This window comes from Aquarana catesbeiana, linkage group LG04 (assembly GCF_042186555.1).
Source record: "Aquarana catesbeiana isolate 2022-GZ linkage group LG04, ASM4218655v1, whole genome shotgun sequence".
Classification (NCBI taxonomy): domain Eukaryota; kingdom Metazoa; phylum Chordata; class Amphibia; order Anura; family Ranidae; genus Aquarana; species Aquarana catesbeiana.
Window position 1 is genome coordinate 576598820 of NC_133327.1, and position 18811 is coordinate 576617630.

Sequence of the window (18811 nt, forward strand, 5' to 3'; positions counted from 1 at the left end):
TTAAAACTGGATAATAGCATGTGTATACAGTAAACTAATAGAAAATCATAGCACCGGTCTACAAAGTCTCCCTCAGTATTGAGCATGTACCAACGTGTCTCCAAGCTCCACTTGACGCATTTCATCACATGGACTTCATCAGAGATGTGCAGCACATATTTAAGGTATTTAAGTAGTTACTATAAACATTTATAGGTTGGAAGTAGGAAATACTTTCCTTAAAGTGACCCTGTCACTTATCCAACAATATAAAACTGAAAGTATCCTGCAAGGGAAGAGGCTGAATACTCATCTTTCCAGCAGATGGCATCTTAAACAGCTTTAAGCACCACTGCTATTTAATACATCCTGGCATGTTGTCCACTGGTCGCTGTGGTACCTCCTGCTGACCCCTATATAACTACAGGGCACCGAAGTGCTATAGAGAATATGGAGAGGAATCACAGCAGTCAGAAGACACAGTATACGGCACACCTGAAAGTGTAGCCTAGCAACAGCTCTCAGAGCTCTGCAACAGAGCAAAGTTTCAAATGTTTCCTACCAGATAGATGAATATTCCCCTTCTTCTCTTGCAGGGTACTTTCATTTTTGTTTTGTTAGTTAAGCAGCTGTTTACATTTAAAATAAATTAATTTCATAGATCTGATCCTGCCACTCTACCAGGAAAGGACATACTAGACATATTAGCCCCTTTCTCCCCAGGAGTTTTTTGGAATATCTGTTGTTGGGCAAGGGAATTTGGTATTTTGGCAAAGGTTGCAATCTATTGCTTTGATTTAAAGTCTACCGATATACCTTTCCCATTAATGAGCATTTTATGTTGTTTATGTTTTATGTAAAATGTCTTATTATCTGTTTTCCTCTTTTTTTCTAATTGTACACATCTGGAAACAAAAATATGTTACCTATAATAACATAATGTAATATAATAATAATGTAATTCCACATTATTTGTAACAAGTTTTAAATTCTGTACCTACCGTAACTTTGTACAGTCTATCCCTCTTTAAATCTTTTCTATTCAATATAATTTTGGTGTATTAAAAAATTCTACTGATATAAGGTCTACAATGTAAACTTTTACAGTTGCTACATTTTACAAGTAACTCCTAAGCAATGATGGCTCCTGTAAAAAAAATAGCAAAACAGATTTATCTTATGCTTGGCTCATACTATTTTTTTTTGCGTCAAATAATATCTAGCTGGAATCAGACTTACAAAGATAGATACTGTATATGCTGCAGATTTGAGCCCTGCTTGTAAAATTTATGCCATAAAGTAGTTAAAATAAAATCCACATCATACTTGAACTACAACTGAAACTGGAATAATTAATCAAATACATTTGATTGGGTTTTCTGTTTTGCTGCAAATTTATATGCTTTGTGACAAATGGCCTCTATTGCCTCAAGGTCTAGTGCTAGACATGGATAAAATACAACCCTGCGTGAGGGGCTTCCCAAAGTAAAGCACTCTTTAAGGTTTTTTCCACTTTGCTGAGAGCCGAGATGCCTGAAAGCTGAACTCCATCTTTTGATATACTTTACATACAGTTAATTTGGACCAGCTTGGCCCTAAGGAACTATGTTCCTCACTAACATGTGAGGCCGCTGGATGTGTGGTATAAACTGTATGTAGCTGAGGCTACATACAGCATACCGCACTGTGTTCCCGGGCTCGAGCTGAGACTATCCTGTCTCATACCCAGAACACAGTGGAGTCTATCACAGCAGTGCCATTCAGAGAAGGTGATGTATTCTAGAAATGAATACAAAGCTTACTCTGATTGATTGAGTCAGAGATTTGAGATCACCAGCCCGATTCTCTGACTCAGCCTCTCAGAGGAAGCTTTGTATTCAGTGCTAGAATACACCCAGACCTGGACTGGCCATAGGGCAGACCGGGCATTTGCCCGGTGGGCTGGGGGCCGCTGGGATGCATGTCTGGGTGTGATATGCAGAGGCGGCCGCAGGTTCCGACATGCAGGGCTGGCTGCTGATGTTCCGCATATGCTGGGTGGTGGTGGGGGAGTGGAAAGAGCCTCCTCAATCCCCATCTACCAAGCCGATTCATGGCAATCCAGGCCGCCCCTGAACAGGAAGTCTTTGTTCGCGCATGTGCCCGCAGCTGGCAGTCACCTGGCAACCAGGACGCCAGGAGAGGAGGAGGGACAGAGAAGCAGAGGAAGAGCAGAGGAAGAAGCCTTATGCACCACCACCTACTGAGACCCATGTTACTAGCAACTAGAAAAATGGACTTTCAAGGCACACGGGTAAACTGACTATAAAAGATAAAAAATGGTTTTATTTGATTATAATCTACATAGATAGAAACAATTAACATAGATAACACAGTCCATGAAGAAAAATTATTTTTGTATATGTTTAAATTTCGTATCTTCCTACCCTACATACAGCCAAGACACCACTTGTTGTAAATTAATATAGTAAATCATTTGGGGGAAAAAACGAAAAAACACTTTCCCAAGTTGATGTTATGATTGTAGATGCAACCTGATGGATTGTGGGTCGGGTTGTAGGTTCGGGTAGGTGTTTGTTTTCTTAGTAGCTCAACATGTTGCGCGTCTGGATATCGCTTCTTCAGGAGCTAAGAAATTTTCTGCTGGGTATACATAAAATGCATCAATAAGTATAATACATATATACACACAAAACATATTTCAAAATAGAATATAAAATGTAAAACATTAGACTAAATATAAGGTATGCTCCGACCGAGGGAAACGGCCACAAGGGAACCCCATAAAGGAGTTTGGTCATCCGGGGGCAAACCGGTAAAGCCAAGTTACTGAGGAACCTATATTGTCCCAATATGTAAATTTTAAAGACAATTTATGTAAGGCTTAATAAAAAATGGATCCTTCATTTCTCCCAATCAACACTAGGGGGAGGGGTAGGGAGGCCATATATCCTGAGAGAAAGAATTAAAAAAAAATAAATACATAAAGAGTATAGTAAGATTCTTTTGTATACTGGTGATTAAGTTTACAATTGTGTAGTGGATATGGGGGAAAGGTATCCAGTATGTTTATAGGTGCTACCAAAGGGATTCAAAAACCATAATAAGGAGGACTTAAAACACACACAGCTTACCATAACATGGTCAGGTACGATGAAAACTATATAAGTATAATGTCACAGCTGGTAAGCTGGATAGCTGTTTATTTGAAAAAAACAGCAGTAAAAAAGACGCTGTATAGGCACCATATAATAGTCAGATGTCCTTTGCTGCTGTTGCATTGGTCGGGCGCCGCCGCAACGCCGACGTGGCCCGACACATGCGCAGTTACTAGCCGGTGCTTTCGCCGCTACTGCACAAGTCGGGTGCCTCCGTGTCGTTGGCGTCACTTGGCACATGTGCAGTGGCCAGCGGTCGGACCGAGGTGCGCCACCATGCCCATCAGGGCCTGGCTCATTTCTGGTGGGGGATCTATTAAACACACACGGCTCTGCTTACTTTACTTTACCTTTAGAAATATCTACTACCCTAGTAATTTTGATCCTTATTGCAAAATCTTGGACATCAAAAGGCTTCATATTACCCCTTTCTCTTCCTTGTTTGTCCGCTACCTTACAGATAATGAGTCGTCCAAATCTCCAACTTGGTGTTTTTCAAGATATTATCCACCACTAATCAATAGAGGTCCGCTCTTTATTTGGGACATCTGACTATTCTATGGTAGCTGTACAGCGTCTTTTTAACTGCTGCTTTTTTCAAATAAACAGCTATCCAGCTTGCCAGCTGTGACATTATACTAATATAGTTTTCATCGTACCTGACCATGTTATGGTAAGCTGTGTGTGTTTTTAGTCCTCATTATTATGGTTTTTGAATCCCTTTGGTAGCACCTATAAACATGCTGGATCCCTTTCCCCCATATCCAGTACACAATTGTAAACTTAATCACCAGTATACAAAAGAATCTTACTATACTCTTTATGTATTTATTTTTTTTTAATTCTTCCTCTCAGGATATATGGCCTCCCTACCCCTCCCCCTAATGTTGATTGGGAGAAATTAAGGATCCATTTTTTATTAAGCCTTATATAAATTGTCTTTATAATTTACATATTGGGACAATATAGGTTGCCCAGTAACTTGGCTTTACCGGTTTGCCCCCGGGTGACCAAACTCCTTTATGGGGTTCCCTTGTGGCCGTTTCCCTCGGTCGGAGCACACCTTATATTTAGTCTTTGCGCAGTGGCAGTATCATAGCCAATGAAGTTCAACTGAGGCGTGATTATTGCTAATTGCTTCTCGGCCTTTTGGCGAAGATCAAGTGTAGTATCTATTCTTATCAGTTTCCAGGAGGTGGCTCTTGCTTCCGTCCCTGATCTATGGCGAAATAGAGATGGGATTGCGGTTGCTATGCAAAACCTGCTGGAGTGAAGGTGACCTGGAGTGGTTTGTAGCCGAAAGGGAAGCCTTCTGATGGGGATGGAGAACCACGGGGTCTGAACCAGAGGGTCGGGACCCTGGCCTTCTGGCCTGGATTGGGGCGGATCTAGCTCCAGACAGTTATTTGGGAGAGAACGCTTACTCCTGCCTTGCAAGGGGGGGAGGGAGTGGCAAGTACTTCCCGAATGTAATTAGGAGGAGTGATGGGAGCGACGGCAGAGCCTGATGGTAAAGGGCTCTTTCCAGCTTCCTGATCTCCATATCCTTCCTGTCTGTGGTGGGGTCTGCTGTGGTCTGGGCTGGGTGGTCAGGGCTTTTTTGAAAAGCCAGTGGTGAATGTGCCCCTGAAGTGGCAGTTCAGGGGTGCCGTATAGTCACGGTGTGAAAGCACTTGATTTTATGGCACCATGGTCACTTCACCACAACACACGTTTTTCGCACCTGCCTCTTGGGCCGGGCCTTTTGGCCAGGACCAGGGGAAATTTTTATGCCTGGCCGGAGGGCCGGCCATTGTATAGCACAATGGCCACTTTCACTCTCCCATCTCACTATCTTCCCCACTTTTTCTTTTACCCCTGTTTGTCACCTTTTTGTCTTTTTTTTGGTTGTCTTTGTATACACGTTTTGTCACTGTGTGGCGAGTAGGGTGTGGGTCCTCGGGCCTACTCTGAAAGTCTTGGGAGGGGGTGGACATAGGCCTTTTGGCTTGGTTCGCCCTCTCCTTTGAGGGGTCTCTCTTCGGGAGAGCCCCACTGTACTTGGGTTGGTCTGCTTCGGCAGTCCTTCCAGTTGTGGGGGTCCGCCTGGTTTCGGCCGGATGGACCCTTTGTCTGAGTACCTCAGTCCCTGTCTGGAGCCTAACGCCCCGGGGGATCAGGGTAAGGTCCTTCCCTAGTGGAGGACTCTGTACACCCGTTGCACGTTTTTGTGTTTCACTCTCTATGTGTGGGCACTTTTTTTTGGCACCGGGTGGAAGTTTTTGAGGTGTGTTTTGCACGCCACTGGCTTTTCGATAGAGTGATAAAAAAAACAAAAAAAACAAAAAAAAAAACACCTTATATTTAGTCTAATGTTTTACATTTTATATTCTATTTTGAAATATGTTTTGTGTGTATATATGTATTATACTTATCAATGCATTTTATGTATATCCAGCAGAAAATTTCTTAACTCCTGAAGAAGCGTTATCCAGACGCGCAACATGTTGAGCTACAAAGAAAACAAACACCTACCCGAACCTACAACCCGACCCACAATCCATCAGCTTGCATCTACAATCATAACATCAACTTGGGAAAGTGTTTTTTCGTTTTTTTCCCCCAAATGATTTACTATATTAATGTTACAACAAGTGGTGTCTTGGCTGTATGTAGGGTAGGAAGATACGAAATTTAAACATATAAAAAAATAATATTTCTTCATGGATTGTGTTATCTATGTTAATTGTTTCTATCTATGTAGATTATAATCAAATAAAACAATTTTTTATCTTTTATAGTCAGTTTACCCGTGTGCTTTGAAAGTCCATTTTTCAAGTTGCTAGTAGACATGTGCACACTGAAATATTTCGTTTCGGAATTTCGTTTTCGTCTGAAAAATAAATTTATTTCATTACTCCCGAAATTCGTTTTTATTTATTTCGTTTTTCGTTAAAAATTGCATTCGTCCGAAAATCCAAATTAAGGTCGAATCTGTCATTGAAGGCTTATGGTGTCTGTCGAATGGTCAAAGAAGATTCGACGGAGCAGCTAAACTGTACAATGCCGTATAGTTTACCTGCTCCGTCGAATCTTCTTAGAACTTTCAACAGACACCATAAGCCAAAGTACGTGTGTACTTAGTTCTAGCTATTTTACTGCTCCACCTCTTTGGTTACAATCAGCCAATAACATTCATCATCATCATTATTTTTATTTATCTTTCCTCCCCTACGTTGAATCTTTCCTCCCCTACATCGAATCTTTCCTCCCCTACGTCGAATCTTTCCTCCCCTACGTCGAATCTTTTCTCTCTACGTCGAATCTTTTCTCTCTACGTCAAATCTTTTCTCTCTATGTAGAATAATCTTGGACTAATAGAGCTAAGGTTAGGCACATTCGACCACAGGTTTGATGGACACAGATTGTTATTGTCATCATCATGTCGAATCTCCTATCTATATCGAACTGTTGTAGCAACGAAAACGAAAATAAAGCATTTGTTTATGTCGGATCTTTCGTTTTTCGGACTCTGCACTTTCGTTATCGTTTGTTAAAACGATAACGAAAATACCTGAAATTCGGACGAAAATGCATTCGGACGAAAACGAATGCACATGTCTAGTTGCTAGTAACATTGATCTATTATCGGGACGTTGGCACACCTCTATACACGTACCTACAGTGTCACCCTGTTTTTAGGTACACATTTATCTGGGAACTTTTCTAACCTACTGAGACCCGCCTCCTGCACATGAAAGCCAGAGAGGTGCTGCGGCCACCTATAGGGAAAGCAGTGCGGCTGCCGGCTGGTGTACACCCATCTCCATTCCTGCCAGTGAAAGGGTCGGATCTGATGCTCCAGGCCAGAGAGCACTGCTTTTGCTAATAGTAGCTATGATTTTTTTTTCTTCAGCAACTGCAGTGTAATTAATCCTTGTGCACCTGCTGTTTCTGGGCACTCCTCTCCCTCAGCAGCCATGTTCCAGGCTCTAGATGAAGGGGAGACAATTCTACCCAGAAAAGTTAACTGGATGAAGTATTTCACAGGCTTTGGAAGCACTAGTAAAAGTAATGGTCAAAAAGCCAGTTATAAAGCAATACTCTTTTATAGCTGGCTCTGCAATTATTTATAACTGGCTCTGTGAGTAATGCTTTATAACTAGCTTTGCAGTACTAATAAAGCCAGTTATAAAGCATTACTCACAGAGCCAGTTATAAAGGAGTTTTGCTTAATAACTCGCTCTGTGAGTAAAGCCTAGTGCACATAGGCTTTGTCAGCTGACATTTGGCCCGTGTGCACAGCAGCCAGTCCAACAGAAGCCGGCCATTCAGCCCAGCTTCTGTTGAAGGCACGTGACTGAAAAAGGTCCGCGTTCTTAGCCAATGACCGGAGTGTTCTGGCGGTGGGGGGGGTCCCCCTGTCAGAACACGATAACTCAACAGGGGAGATCACTGTACTAACATTGGATTGTTAGTACAGTAGTTCCGACCTGAGCTGTCAGTTTAGTGGTGTGTACAAGGTTTAATAATTTATAGCGGCTTTTCAGTATTTACAAAGCCAGTTACTAATCATTACTCACAGAGCCAGTTATAAAGGAGTTTTGCTTAATGACTGGCTTTGTGCGTACTCCATTATATCTGGCTTTGTGAGTCACGCTTTATAACTGGCTTTGTAACCACTACTTTAGAAGTTTTAAAAGGGGACTGCACTTTATAACAGGGTTTGTTTTCTAAAGTAGTAGCTCCCAACTCTGTTTTAAGGCTACATTTGCACACGTGTTTAGGCACAATGCAAATGGCAAAGGTAGGTATCTGCTGATTCCTACTGCTGCTTTTGACACCTGTGAGTGGCTAACTGCGTTGCCTTGTGTGAATTCTGACAGTGCAGGAATTGGGGCTGATCTGAGGTGTGAAGGTGCAAAGCTCAGTTGATTTCTTACTATTAATCAAGTGGTTTACAGCATTTACTTTATAAAGATTCCTTTCGGTGTGCAGTAGACAGTTTTTTTCTTATGTATCTGGCACTCTCAATTTCTTTGAAAACATTTTTCGGCACACTATGTCTAAAAGGTTGCCCCTGCATTAGAGCAACCCTCATCTTGTGCTGCTTCATACCATTTTTAGGACTCCACCATCAAAACCGGAGTTAAAGTAATCTAATCTACACATCCTGGTACCCCACATCCCGTTATCAACCTCCCCTGCGAAAGCAACCCCCCCCCGCCCCGGGCTGCTCAGTCTAAAGCCCAGGCCCAGGCTAATTTTTTGTTCCAGTCCGGGCCTGAATACACCCCTTTCTCTGAAAGGCTGAGGGCCGCTGTGATAGACTCTACTGTGTTCTGGGTATGAGACAGGAAGTCTTGGTTCAAACCTGGAACATAGTGTGATATGCTGTATGTAGCCTCAGCTACATACAATTTTCACTACACATCCAGTGGCCTCACATATTAGTGAGGAGCATAGTTCATCTGGGCCAAGCTGGACAAACTAACTACTGTATATGAAGTGTATCAAAAGATGGAGTTCAGCTTGAAAAGGTTTGGCTCCCAGTGGGTGTGTGTACCGAAGTCAAAAACTAAGTGATGGAATGAGCCTACAATTGTTGAACTGTTGGATAGGAGTCTTGAACTTTTTGTGTTATGTTTCACTTACCCTGGAAGAAGGAATAACAATGTAAAAGAAACTAACTTGTATTTTTGTATTGATTTGCCCGTGTGTTGCAGTATTCCTACCTTTGAGCCTTGCCATTAAAGTGGAATTCAGACAAAAATGATAATCTAATGTCACGTACACATGAGCGGATTTTCCGTCGGAAAAATCTTGGATGGTTTTTACAACGGAATTCCACTCAAGCTTGGCTTGCATACACACGGTCACACAAAAGTTCGCTGAACTTTCAACCGTCAAGAACGCAGTAACATATAACACTACGACGAGCCGAGAAAATGAAGTTCAATGCTTCCGAGAATGCGTTAAATTGTTTCCGAGCATGCATAGGAATTTTGCGCGTCGGAATTGGTACAGACGATCGGAATTTCCGATCAAAACTTTTTCCGACCAAAAAATTGAGAACCTGCTCTCAATCTTTTGCTGGCTGGAATTCTGCCAGCAAAAGTCCGATGGAGCATACACACGGTCGCATTTTCCGACCAAAAGCTCTGATCGGACTTTTGCTGGCGGAATTTCCGATCGTGTGTATGCAGCATAATACATAGAGTCACGCTAAAAATTAGTAAATGTCAGTGCAAAAAACACGATGAAAAAAATAAATAAAACACGTGCTACAAATGAATGCAAGTATAGAATCCAAATGAATGTTGCAAGAGTTAATCATTAAGAAAATAGATAAAGCCCTCCTCATATGTGACCGATATTGTAATACATGCAATCACCATTCGTCACCATGTACAAAGTCCGCAAAAGACACCGCCACCTTGGAATGGTAAAATTGCCTGCTTACCAGCTAAAATGGACCTTCAATCAAGAAAGGTCAAGAGCGCTTTTGGCTAAACAATCAGCCAGGGTCTCTCATTGATGTTCCTGCGGGTTCTCTTTAGGCTGAAATGAGGGTCATTCAACAACACTCTCAATGGTTTAATGCCCAAAAATAGAAGATGCTTCACATAGTATAAAAACTTAATGGTAGTTTATTTAAAATGTAGAATCACACTTACATCAATGTAGAAATAAAACATTAAAACAGTCTCACCGGCTGGCATAGAGAAAGCAACCTGCACTTCTGGGAACCAAGGTATACGATGACATCAGCATGTCGGTCTGCATAGCATATACCAAGAGGACATACCAAGATGTTTAGTGATTGCATATGATTGTTGTGGCCCATTCCAGGCATTTAGGGTTCACAACCACTTTAAGTCCTAATATCTCAGAGTTTTTTGAATAGCAGCTTTAAAATAGTGCGTGTCAATTTTAACAAAACTCCTTGGAGTCTCAACAAAGTTGTCTCCTCCCCTGATTTTGCTGGAAAGATGAGTTATCGGTAGGGATGAGCTTTGTGTTCGAGTCGAACCCATGTTCGACTCGAACATCGTCTGTTCGCCCGTTCGCCGAATTGCGAACGATATGGGCTGTTCGCGCCAAATTCGTGTGGCGCGTCACGGCCCATAATTCACTGCGGCATTGCAGTGCATTGCTGGCTGATGATTGGCCAAGCATGCACTATGACCCGCATGCTTGGCCAATCAGAGGCCCGTCTGAACAGAGAGCAGTAATTGGCCAAAGCCAAGGAGGCTTTGGCCAATTATGGCTCAGGGGATTTAGTACACGCCCCACACTATATAAGGCCGCCTGCACGGCGGCCCTGTGTAGTGTGTGTTCCGGCATTCATAGATAGAGAGAGAGACAGACAGTGTCATTTGATTTGAGTTAGATAGATTAGGCAGAACAGTCAGTCAGTTAGCTGCACTTACAGTGTATTGTGTATATATATGCATCCCAGGTGTTGCATATATATATATATATATATATACACTGTATTCAGTTTAGCTAGATCCGTTCCTGTTATCTTCTTACTGACAGGCAGGCTTGTCTTGTTACAGTATTTACAGCTACCTGAAGAAAATTGCTGGTGTTCTTTTGATCCTATTAGTACCACAGTCAGGCAGCTAGACTATTTACAGTTAGTGCAGTGCTTCCTGCTCACAGTGTTCAGCTAAAACTACAAGTTAGTGTGGTGCGTCCACCTCACAGTGTTCAGCTAAAACTACAAGTTAGTGCGGTGCATCCACCTCACAGTGTTCAGCTAAACCTACAAGTTAGTGCGGTGCGCCTGCTAACAGTGTTCAGCTAAAACTACAAGTTAGTATGGTGCGTCCTCCTCACAGTGTCCAGCTAAACCTACAAGTTATTTTTTTGCGAGCTCTGCACAGTGTTCATCTAAAGCTACCTGTAGAAGGTTGGTGGTGTTTTCCTGATCCTATCACTACCGCAGGCAGCTAAAAAAGCTACAAGTTAGTTTTTTGCGAGCTCTGCACAGTGTTCAGCTAAAGCTACCTGTAGAAGGTTGGTGGTGTTCTCATACTACAGGCAGGCAGTTGATTTTGCTAGCTGCAGTATCAGTACATATATATATATATATATATCCCAGCTTAGTGCAGCTACAGGCCATTAGTATGTCTGGAAGGCCAAGAAGGAGAGGCAGACAGTCACAAGCCAATAAGAGAGGGCAAACAGGCTCTGTGTCTAGTGCTGGTCGTGGAAACGGTGCATTCTCATCAGCACGTGGCCGTGGGACAATGCTTGGCCTTTTTTTCGGCAGCTGGCCATGTTGAGCCGCAACATGCGGAAGACTTGGTCGAGTGGATGACCAAGCCGTCCTCATCCTCTCTCACCCATGCCAGGGTACTTTGTCTGGCAAAGCAGCGGCCTCTTCCCTTGGCTCAATGTCATCAGTGACTCCTTCCCTAGCCCCACCATGTCCTCCTGAGGAGTCCCTCGAACTGTTTGACCACAGTGTTGGGTACATGCTCCAGGAGGATGCCCAGCGTTTGGAAGGCTCTGATGATGATACTGAGCTCGATGAAGGCAGTAACGTGAGCACGGACAGAGGGGGTGCCCAAGAAGGACAGCAATCTGGCAGTCATGCTCCCCCTGCTGCAGCATACTGCCAGGTTTGCTCCAGTGATGAGGAGGGAGGGGATGATGAGGTCACTGACTCAACGTGGGTGCCTGATAGGAGAGAGGAGGGGGAGGAGGCGGCACATCACCAACGAGGCAGGATGCCCTCCAGGGGCCAGCCTAAGAGCAGCACCTTGACTGCATCACACCCCAAAGCTCCACATGTGCAGGGCGCTGCAGTCTCTGCGCGTTATTCAAAAAGTTCTTTGGTGTGGGCCTTTTTTGAGATGAGTGCATCAGATTGCACCGCTGCTATTTGCAACATATGTCTCAAGCGTATCTCGCGTGGCCAAAGCATCTCCCGCTTGGACACCACATGCTTGACCAGACATATGTTGACCTGCCATGCAGTTCGTTGGCAAGCATATCTGAAAGACCCACACCAAAGAACAAAGAGGACCTCTCCTTGCTCCTCATCAGCTGAGATCTCTAACCCCACTATACCTTCAGTCCTCTCAGAGACCTGCAGTGAGAGGAATGAAGGTGTAGAATTAGGTGTGTCACAGCCAAGTACTTGTGGGCAATCTGCTTTTGTTACACCGACGTCAGATTGTACCAGGCAAATTTCCCTGCCCCAGCTGCTGCACCGCCGATAGAAGTTTGCTCCCAGCCATCCACATGCCCAGCGGTTGAATGCTAGCTTGGCAAAATTGCTAGCACTTCAACTGCTGCCTTTTCAGTTGGTAGACTCTGCCCCCTTCCGTGAGTTTGTGGAATGTGCGGTTCCTCAGTGGCAGGTACCCAAACGCCACTTTTTCTCACGGAAGGCGTTTCCGTCTCTCTACTAGCATGTGGAAGGCAATGTCCATGCCTCGCTGGACAGGGCGGTCAGCGGAAAGGTGCATATTACCGCTGACTCATGGTCCAGCAGGCATGGACAGGGACGTTACCTAAGTTTCACGGCGCATTGGGTGACTCTGCTGGCAGCTGGGAAGGATGCAGGACAAGGTGCAGTAGTGTTGGAGGTTGTTCCGCCACCACGCCTCCAAAATGCTAATAATTGTGACACACCTCTCTCCTCCACCCCTCCTCTTCTTCTTCCTCCATGGCCTCTTCCTGTGCTTTGTCCTCGGAACCAGCGGTGCTCCATAGCCGTTCAAGGGGCTACGCAAGTACGCAGGCCAAAAGATGCCATGCGGTGCTTGAGCTGGTGTGCTTGGGGGACAGGAGCCACACTGGGGCAGAGGTTCTGTCAGCTCTGCAGGGGCAGGTTCAGAGGTGGTTGACGCCACGCCAACTTAAGGCAGGAATGGTGGTTTGTGACAATGGCACCAACCTTCTCTCTGCCCTCCGACAGGGACAAATGACCCATGTGCCCTGTTTGGCTCACGTCCTTAACTTGGTGGTGCAGTGGTTCTTGGGCAGGTACCCGGGCTTACAGGATGTCCTGAGGCAAGCCAGGAAAGTCTGTGTGCATTTCCGCCGGTCATATAATGCCAGTGCTCGGCTGACGGACCTCCAAAAGGAGTTTAACCTGCCCAAGAACCGCCTAATCTGTGACATGCCCACCAGGTGGAACTCAACGTTGGCCATGCTGCAGCGGCTGCACACGCAGCAGAGGGCCATCAATGAGTACCTGTGCGACTATGGCACCAGGACAGGGTCAGGGGAGCTTGTTTTTTTTCCCCACGCCAGTGGGCCATGATCAGGGATGCATGCACTGTTCTGTCACCATTTGAGGAGGCCACGAGGATGGTGAGCAGTGACAGTGCATGCATCAGTGACACTGTCCCCCTTGTCCACCTGTTGGAGCACACGCTGCGTGGAATAATGGAAAGGGCACTTGAGGCAGAAAAGAGGCAGGAAGAGGAGGACTTCCTTAGCTCTCAAGGCCCCCTTTATCCAGACAGTGTTGCTGCGTGCCCGCCGATCACACAGGAAGAGGAGGAGGAGGAGGAAGATTGTGTCAGTATGGAGGTGGAGCCTGGCACTCAGCATCAGCAGCAGTCTTTAAGGGATCAGTCCCAAGAAACACATGGACTTGTACGTGGCTGGGAGGAGGTGGCTGCGGACCATGTTGTCCTTAGTGACCCAGAGGACTCCGGACCGAATGCCTCAGCAAACCTACGCTGCATGGCCTCCCTGATCCTGCAAAGCCTGCGTAAGGATCGTCGTATTCGTGGTATCAAGGAGAAGGACCAATACTGGCTGGCAACCCTGCTTGATCCACGTTACAAGGGTAAGGTTGCGGACCTTATCTTGCCATCGCAGAGGGAGCAGAGGATGAAAGATCTTCGGGAGGCCTTGCAGAAAGGTCTGTGCAATGCGTTCCCAGAGACTGGGAGGTTACAAACTCCTGTTTCTGGACAACGTATTGTTGAGGCTTCGGTCAGTCAAAGAAGGAGCGGTGGAGAAGGTGGCCGTCTGACCGATGCGTTCAGACAATTTTTTGGTCCGCAGCCCCAAGGTATGATCGGTTCCAGCAACCATCGCCAGCGTCTGTTTTACATGGTGCAGGAATACCTAGGGGCAAGATCTGACTTGGACACCTTTCCCACCAAAAATCCTCTGGGTTACTGGGTCTTGAGGATGGATCACTGGCCAGAGCTTGCACAGTATGCAATTGAGCTACTGTCCTGTCCTGCATCCAGCGTTCTTTCGGAACGCACATTCAGTGCTGCTGGAGGCTTTGTAACCGATCACAGGGTGCGTCTGTCCACCGACTTGGTCGATCGACTGACCTTCATAAAAATGAATCAGTCTTGGATCACCACCAGCTACCAAGCACCTGATGCTGATGTAACCAAATAATTTTTTTTGAAATCTCAGATCCCTTCAAAGACTGCCTATGCTGATGCTGAGTGACTATCCCTGAGTAATTATCCTCTTCCTCCTCAATCATCACGCTGATAGCTTGTAAGAACATTTTTGGTTCTGGGCGCCACCACCAGTGCCTAAGGCCCAATTTTTCAGCCCCTGTTTAACAGGGGCGTGTAATTACAATTTTTGATGCAATACTTTGCAGCAGGGCTCGTTTCTGCGTTACAACTAGAGTATCTGTGATGGGTTGTAGTGTTGTGGCACCAGCACCAGTGCCTAAGGCCCAATTTTTCAGCCCCTGTTTAACAGGGGCGTGTAATTACAATTTTTGATGCAATACTTTGCAGCAGGGCTCATTTCTGCGTTCCAACTAGAGTATCTGTGAGAGGTTGCAGTGTTGTGGCACCAGCACCAGTGCCTAAGGCCCAATTTTTCAGCCCCTGTTTAACAGGGGCCTGTAATTACAATTTTTGATGCAATACTTTGCAGCAGGGCTCATTTCTGCGTTCCAACTAGAGTATCTGTGAGGGGTTGCAGTGTTGTGGCACCAGCACCAGTGCCTAAGGTCCAATTTTTCAGCCCCTGTTCAACAGGGGCATGTAATTACAATTCTTGATCTAATATTTCACAGCAGGGCCCATTTCTGCACCCACCAAGAGCGAGTGAGGACTTACAGTGTTGTGGCACCAGCACCACCACCACCAAAGGCCCAATTTTTCTGCCCTTGTTCAACAGGGGCATGTAATTACAATTCTTGATCTAATATTTCACAGCAGGGCCCATTTCTGCACCCACCAAGAGCGAGTGAGGACTTACAGTGTTGTGGCACCACCACCACCACCACCAAAGGTCCAATTTTTCTGCCCTTGTTCAACAGGGGCATGTAATTACAATTCTTGATCTAATATTTCACAGCAGGGCCCATTTCTGCACCCACCAAGAGCGAGTGAGGGCTTACAGTGTTGTGGCACCAGCACCACCACCAAAGGCCCAGTTTTTCTGCCCTTGTTCAACAGGGGCATGTAATTACAATTCTTGATCTAATATTTCACAGCAGGGCCCTGTGAGGGCTTACAGTGTTGTGGCCACAACAACACCTAAGGCCCAAATTTCTGCTGAGTATATAGGGCAGGCCCCTACTTTCAAACATCTAACTTACAAACGACTCCTACTTGCAAACGGAAGGAGACAACAGGAAGTGAGATGAAATCTACCCCTAGGAAGGGAAATTCTCTCCTGTAAGAGTTAATATGGGAAAAACATTTCTCCTTTCCACTGATGCTTTCCAATCCTTGTTCCACAAAAAAACCCAAATTTTCAAAAAACATTTGTCATTGGGACAAAAAGTGAGGTGAAATCTTCTGAAGAGGAGGAAAGACAGCAAAACAAATGTCACAGGGGTGATAACCCTTCCCTATGTTTTCCAAAAAGCTTAAAAAAGATTTTTTGGCTGGAGCTAAACACGTTAAAAATGTACCCGTTAAAAATTACAAACAGATTCTACTTAACAACAAACCTACAGTCCCTGTCTTGTTTGCACCACCTGTATACTGCTGTTCAGAGTATATAGGGCCTGGTGGTCCCACACCTTTCCTTATTTTAATTTGGGTGCGGGGTTCCCCTTAATATCCATACAAGACCCAAAGGGCCTGGTAATGGACTGGGGGGTACCCATGTCGTTTGTCTCACTGATTTTCATCCATATTGCCAGGACCCGACATTACATTAAACCCGCAAGCAGTTTTAAATGAGATTTTTTCCTTTAAAAATGACATTTTGTGCAGGGACTGTTCTAAACACGGGAAACACGCGCCACTTTACAGGCATAGTATAGACACACCCCAGGTATGATATTTAAAGGAATATTTCACTTTTTTTTTTTTTTTACTTTAAGCATTTCTAAAATCACTGCTCCCGAAAAAACGGCCGTTTTTAAAAGTTTTTTTTGCATTGATACATGTCCCCTGGGGTAGGACCCAGGTCCCCAAACCATTTTTAGGACAATACCATGCAAATTAGCCTTTAAAATGAGCACTTTTGATTTCGAACGTTCAAGTCCCATAGACGTCAATGGGGTTCTAACGTTCGTGCGAATTTTCGGTCCGTTCGCAGGTTCTGGTGCGAACCGAATCGGGGGGTGTTTGGCTCATCCCTAGTTATTGGTAAGGGAAATGGATTTTGGAGTAGTTTGGTACAGTGCTTGCCAAACTTTACACTGACATTTTCTGCAGAACTGCCTATTTGGCTCTTGCCTCTTGGATCCTGAAAAATTACAAAAATGGTGTTTGCATCATGTGTAATACCTATCAATCAACAGCATTTCAGAATATCCAAGAAGTTTGCTAAAATCCCTGTAAGATATGCACTAAGCTGGATTGCAGTTGAGCAATAATGAGCATTTGCAAGTGTTGGTAGTCCTCATTATCACAAACATAGATTTTTTTATCATGTTTGAAAATCTATGCAATTGCTCAGCATAACTGGAAACTGTGCTATCACCATGTGTGCCCCATCTGAATATTGACTGAATGAGGGAAAACAGTTATGCCTCGTACACACGATCGAACATTCCGACAACAAAATCCATGTTTTTTTTCCAACGGATGTTGGCTCAAACTTGTCTTGCATACACACGGGCACACAAAGTTGGTTGGAAATTCTGAACGTCATGAATACGGTGATGTACAACACGTACGACGGCACTAGAAAGAGGAAGTTCAATACCAAATGCGCCACCCTTTGGGCTCCCTCCACTAATCTTGTGTTAGTAGATGTTTGGTGACAGACGATTCACACTTTTCAGCCTCCTGCTTTTCCGATCATTACTGCTCTTCGGTTTGTGCTTGTGGGTTCTTATTTCTATTATGTATTTGATCTTCAGTACGTTCTTGTCCGCTCGTTTCTGATTTTCAGCTCCGGCCTTTCTGTTTTTCAGTGCTTTCTGTTAGTTTGTTCTGATCAGCTGACCATTTTGAAGCCATGAGGACCCTCACCCCGGACCAGAGGGTTTATAACTACCGTCTGGCCAGAGCCAGAAGAGTGGTGAAGAACGTGTTCTGGATGATGGCCAGCTGGTTCCGCCTATTCCTTACGCCAATAAACATGGTGGAATGTAAACTTAACCAGATAATCCTTGCATGCTACATTCTACACAAATATTTAAGGAGAAATTCAATGAACTATGTGGCTTCAGTCAGGCCTGAGGCCGGACTTCAAGGAGAAACCCTGATGGCGCTTGAAGCTGGCCGTCCTGGCTTGCCCCCCCAAAGCGCCGGGGAAGTAAGACAGAAGTATGTCGAGTACTTTGCTGGTAGGGGGCCATTGATATGCCAGGAACGGTTTAAGAAATATTTTATAAACAATTTTTGAACTTAAAATGGAGTTCCACCCACTTTTACAACTCTTCAGCATCCCTCACTAAACTGTGCACTGTAAACAAATTGGATATTTTTACATTTTTTTTCTCAGCATCTACTGTATATCTGCTGTATTCATTTTTCACCTCCTCCTCCCTGGCCACGGCCCATCGCATCATTTCCTGTTTGCAATGCCTTCTGGGAAGGGGCGGCAACTTCCTCTGACACTGCCGTTGCTATGGAAACCTGACCTGAAACCTATTACACTGCTTGCGCTGCACTGAGCATGTGCGAGATCTGCAAGGATGAGATCCAGGAAGAAATACAGTCTGGCTTCAGATGCCCACACTTAAGATGGCCACGGCCTGCTGTAAGTTTATAAAATAACAAACTACTGCTATAAACTAACAAAACAGACCTTAGTTTACAGACTAACTTTACTAGAATACATTAAGCTTGTGTATTATAGGGGTATTTTTATTTAAAAAGTATCATTTCGGCCGGAACACCACTTTAAGCTGAAAGAAGATTTCCTTTGATTTACTGCCTGGGTTTCTTTTAGCTGTCTCCTAGGTTCCCCAATGGGCTTTTCTTTTTGGACATTTTCTTCAATACAGGCATGCCCCACTTTTAAGTGCACAATGGGGTTTATTTACTAAAGCTAGAAAGTGCAAAATCAGGCTCACTTCTGCATAGAAACCAATGAGCTTCCAGGTTTTATTACCAAAGCTTATTTGAACAAGCTGGGGTTAGAAGCTCATTGGTTTCTACGCAGAAGTGAGCCTGATTTTGCACTTTCCAGCTTTAGTAAATAAACCCCAAAGTGTACTTAACCTCCCTGGCGGTATGATTATTTCGGATTTTAGGTGCTGAAAGCGGTACAATTATTTTGCATGGAAATTTGGCGTTTTATATTGTAGGTCTGTAAATCTTAACAAT

At 44.5% G+C, this 18811-nt stretch overlaps 1 long non-coding RNA gene and 1 pseudogene across 1 annotated transcript in view; both read left to right on the forward strand.

Moving 5' to 3' along the window:
• LOC141141578 (uncharacterized) overlaps positions 1 to 18811 on the forward strand; it is a 63177-nt gene that overhangs the window by 39230 nt on the left and 5136 nt on the right. The gene's annotated exons all lie outside the window — the stretch shown is intronic.
• Positions 4211 to 4275, forward strand: LOC141142019 (U4 spliceosomal RNA; annotated as a pseudogene).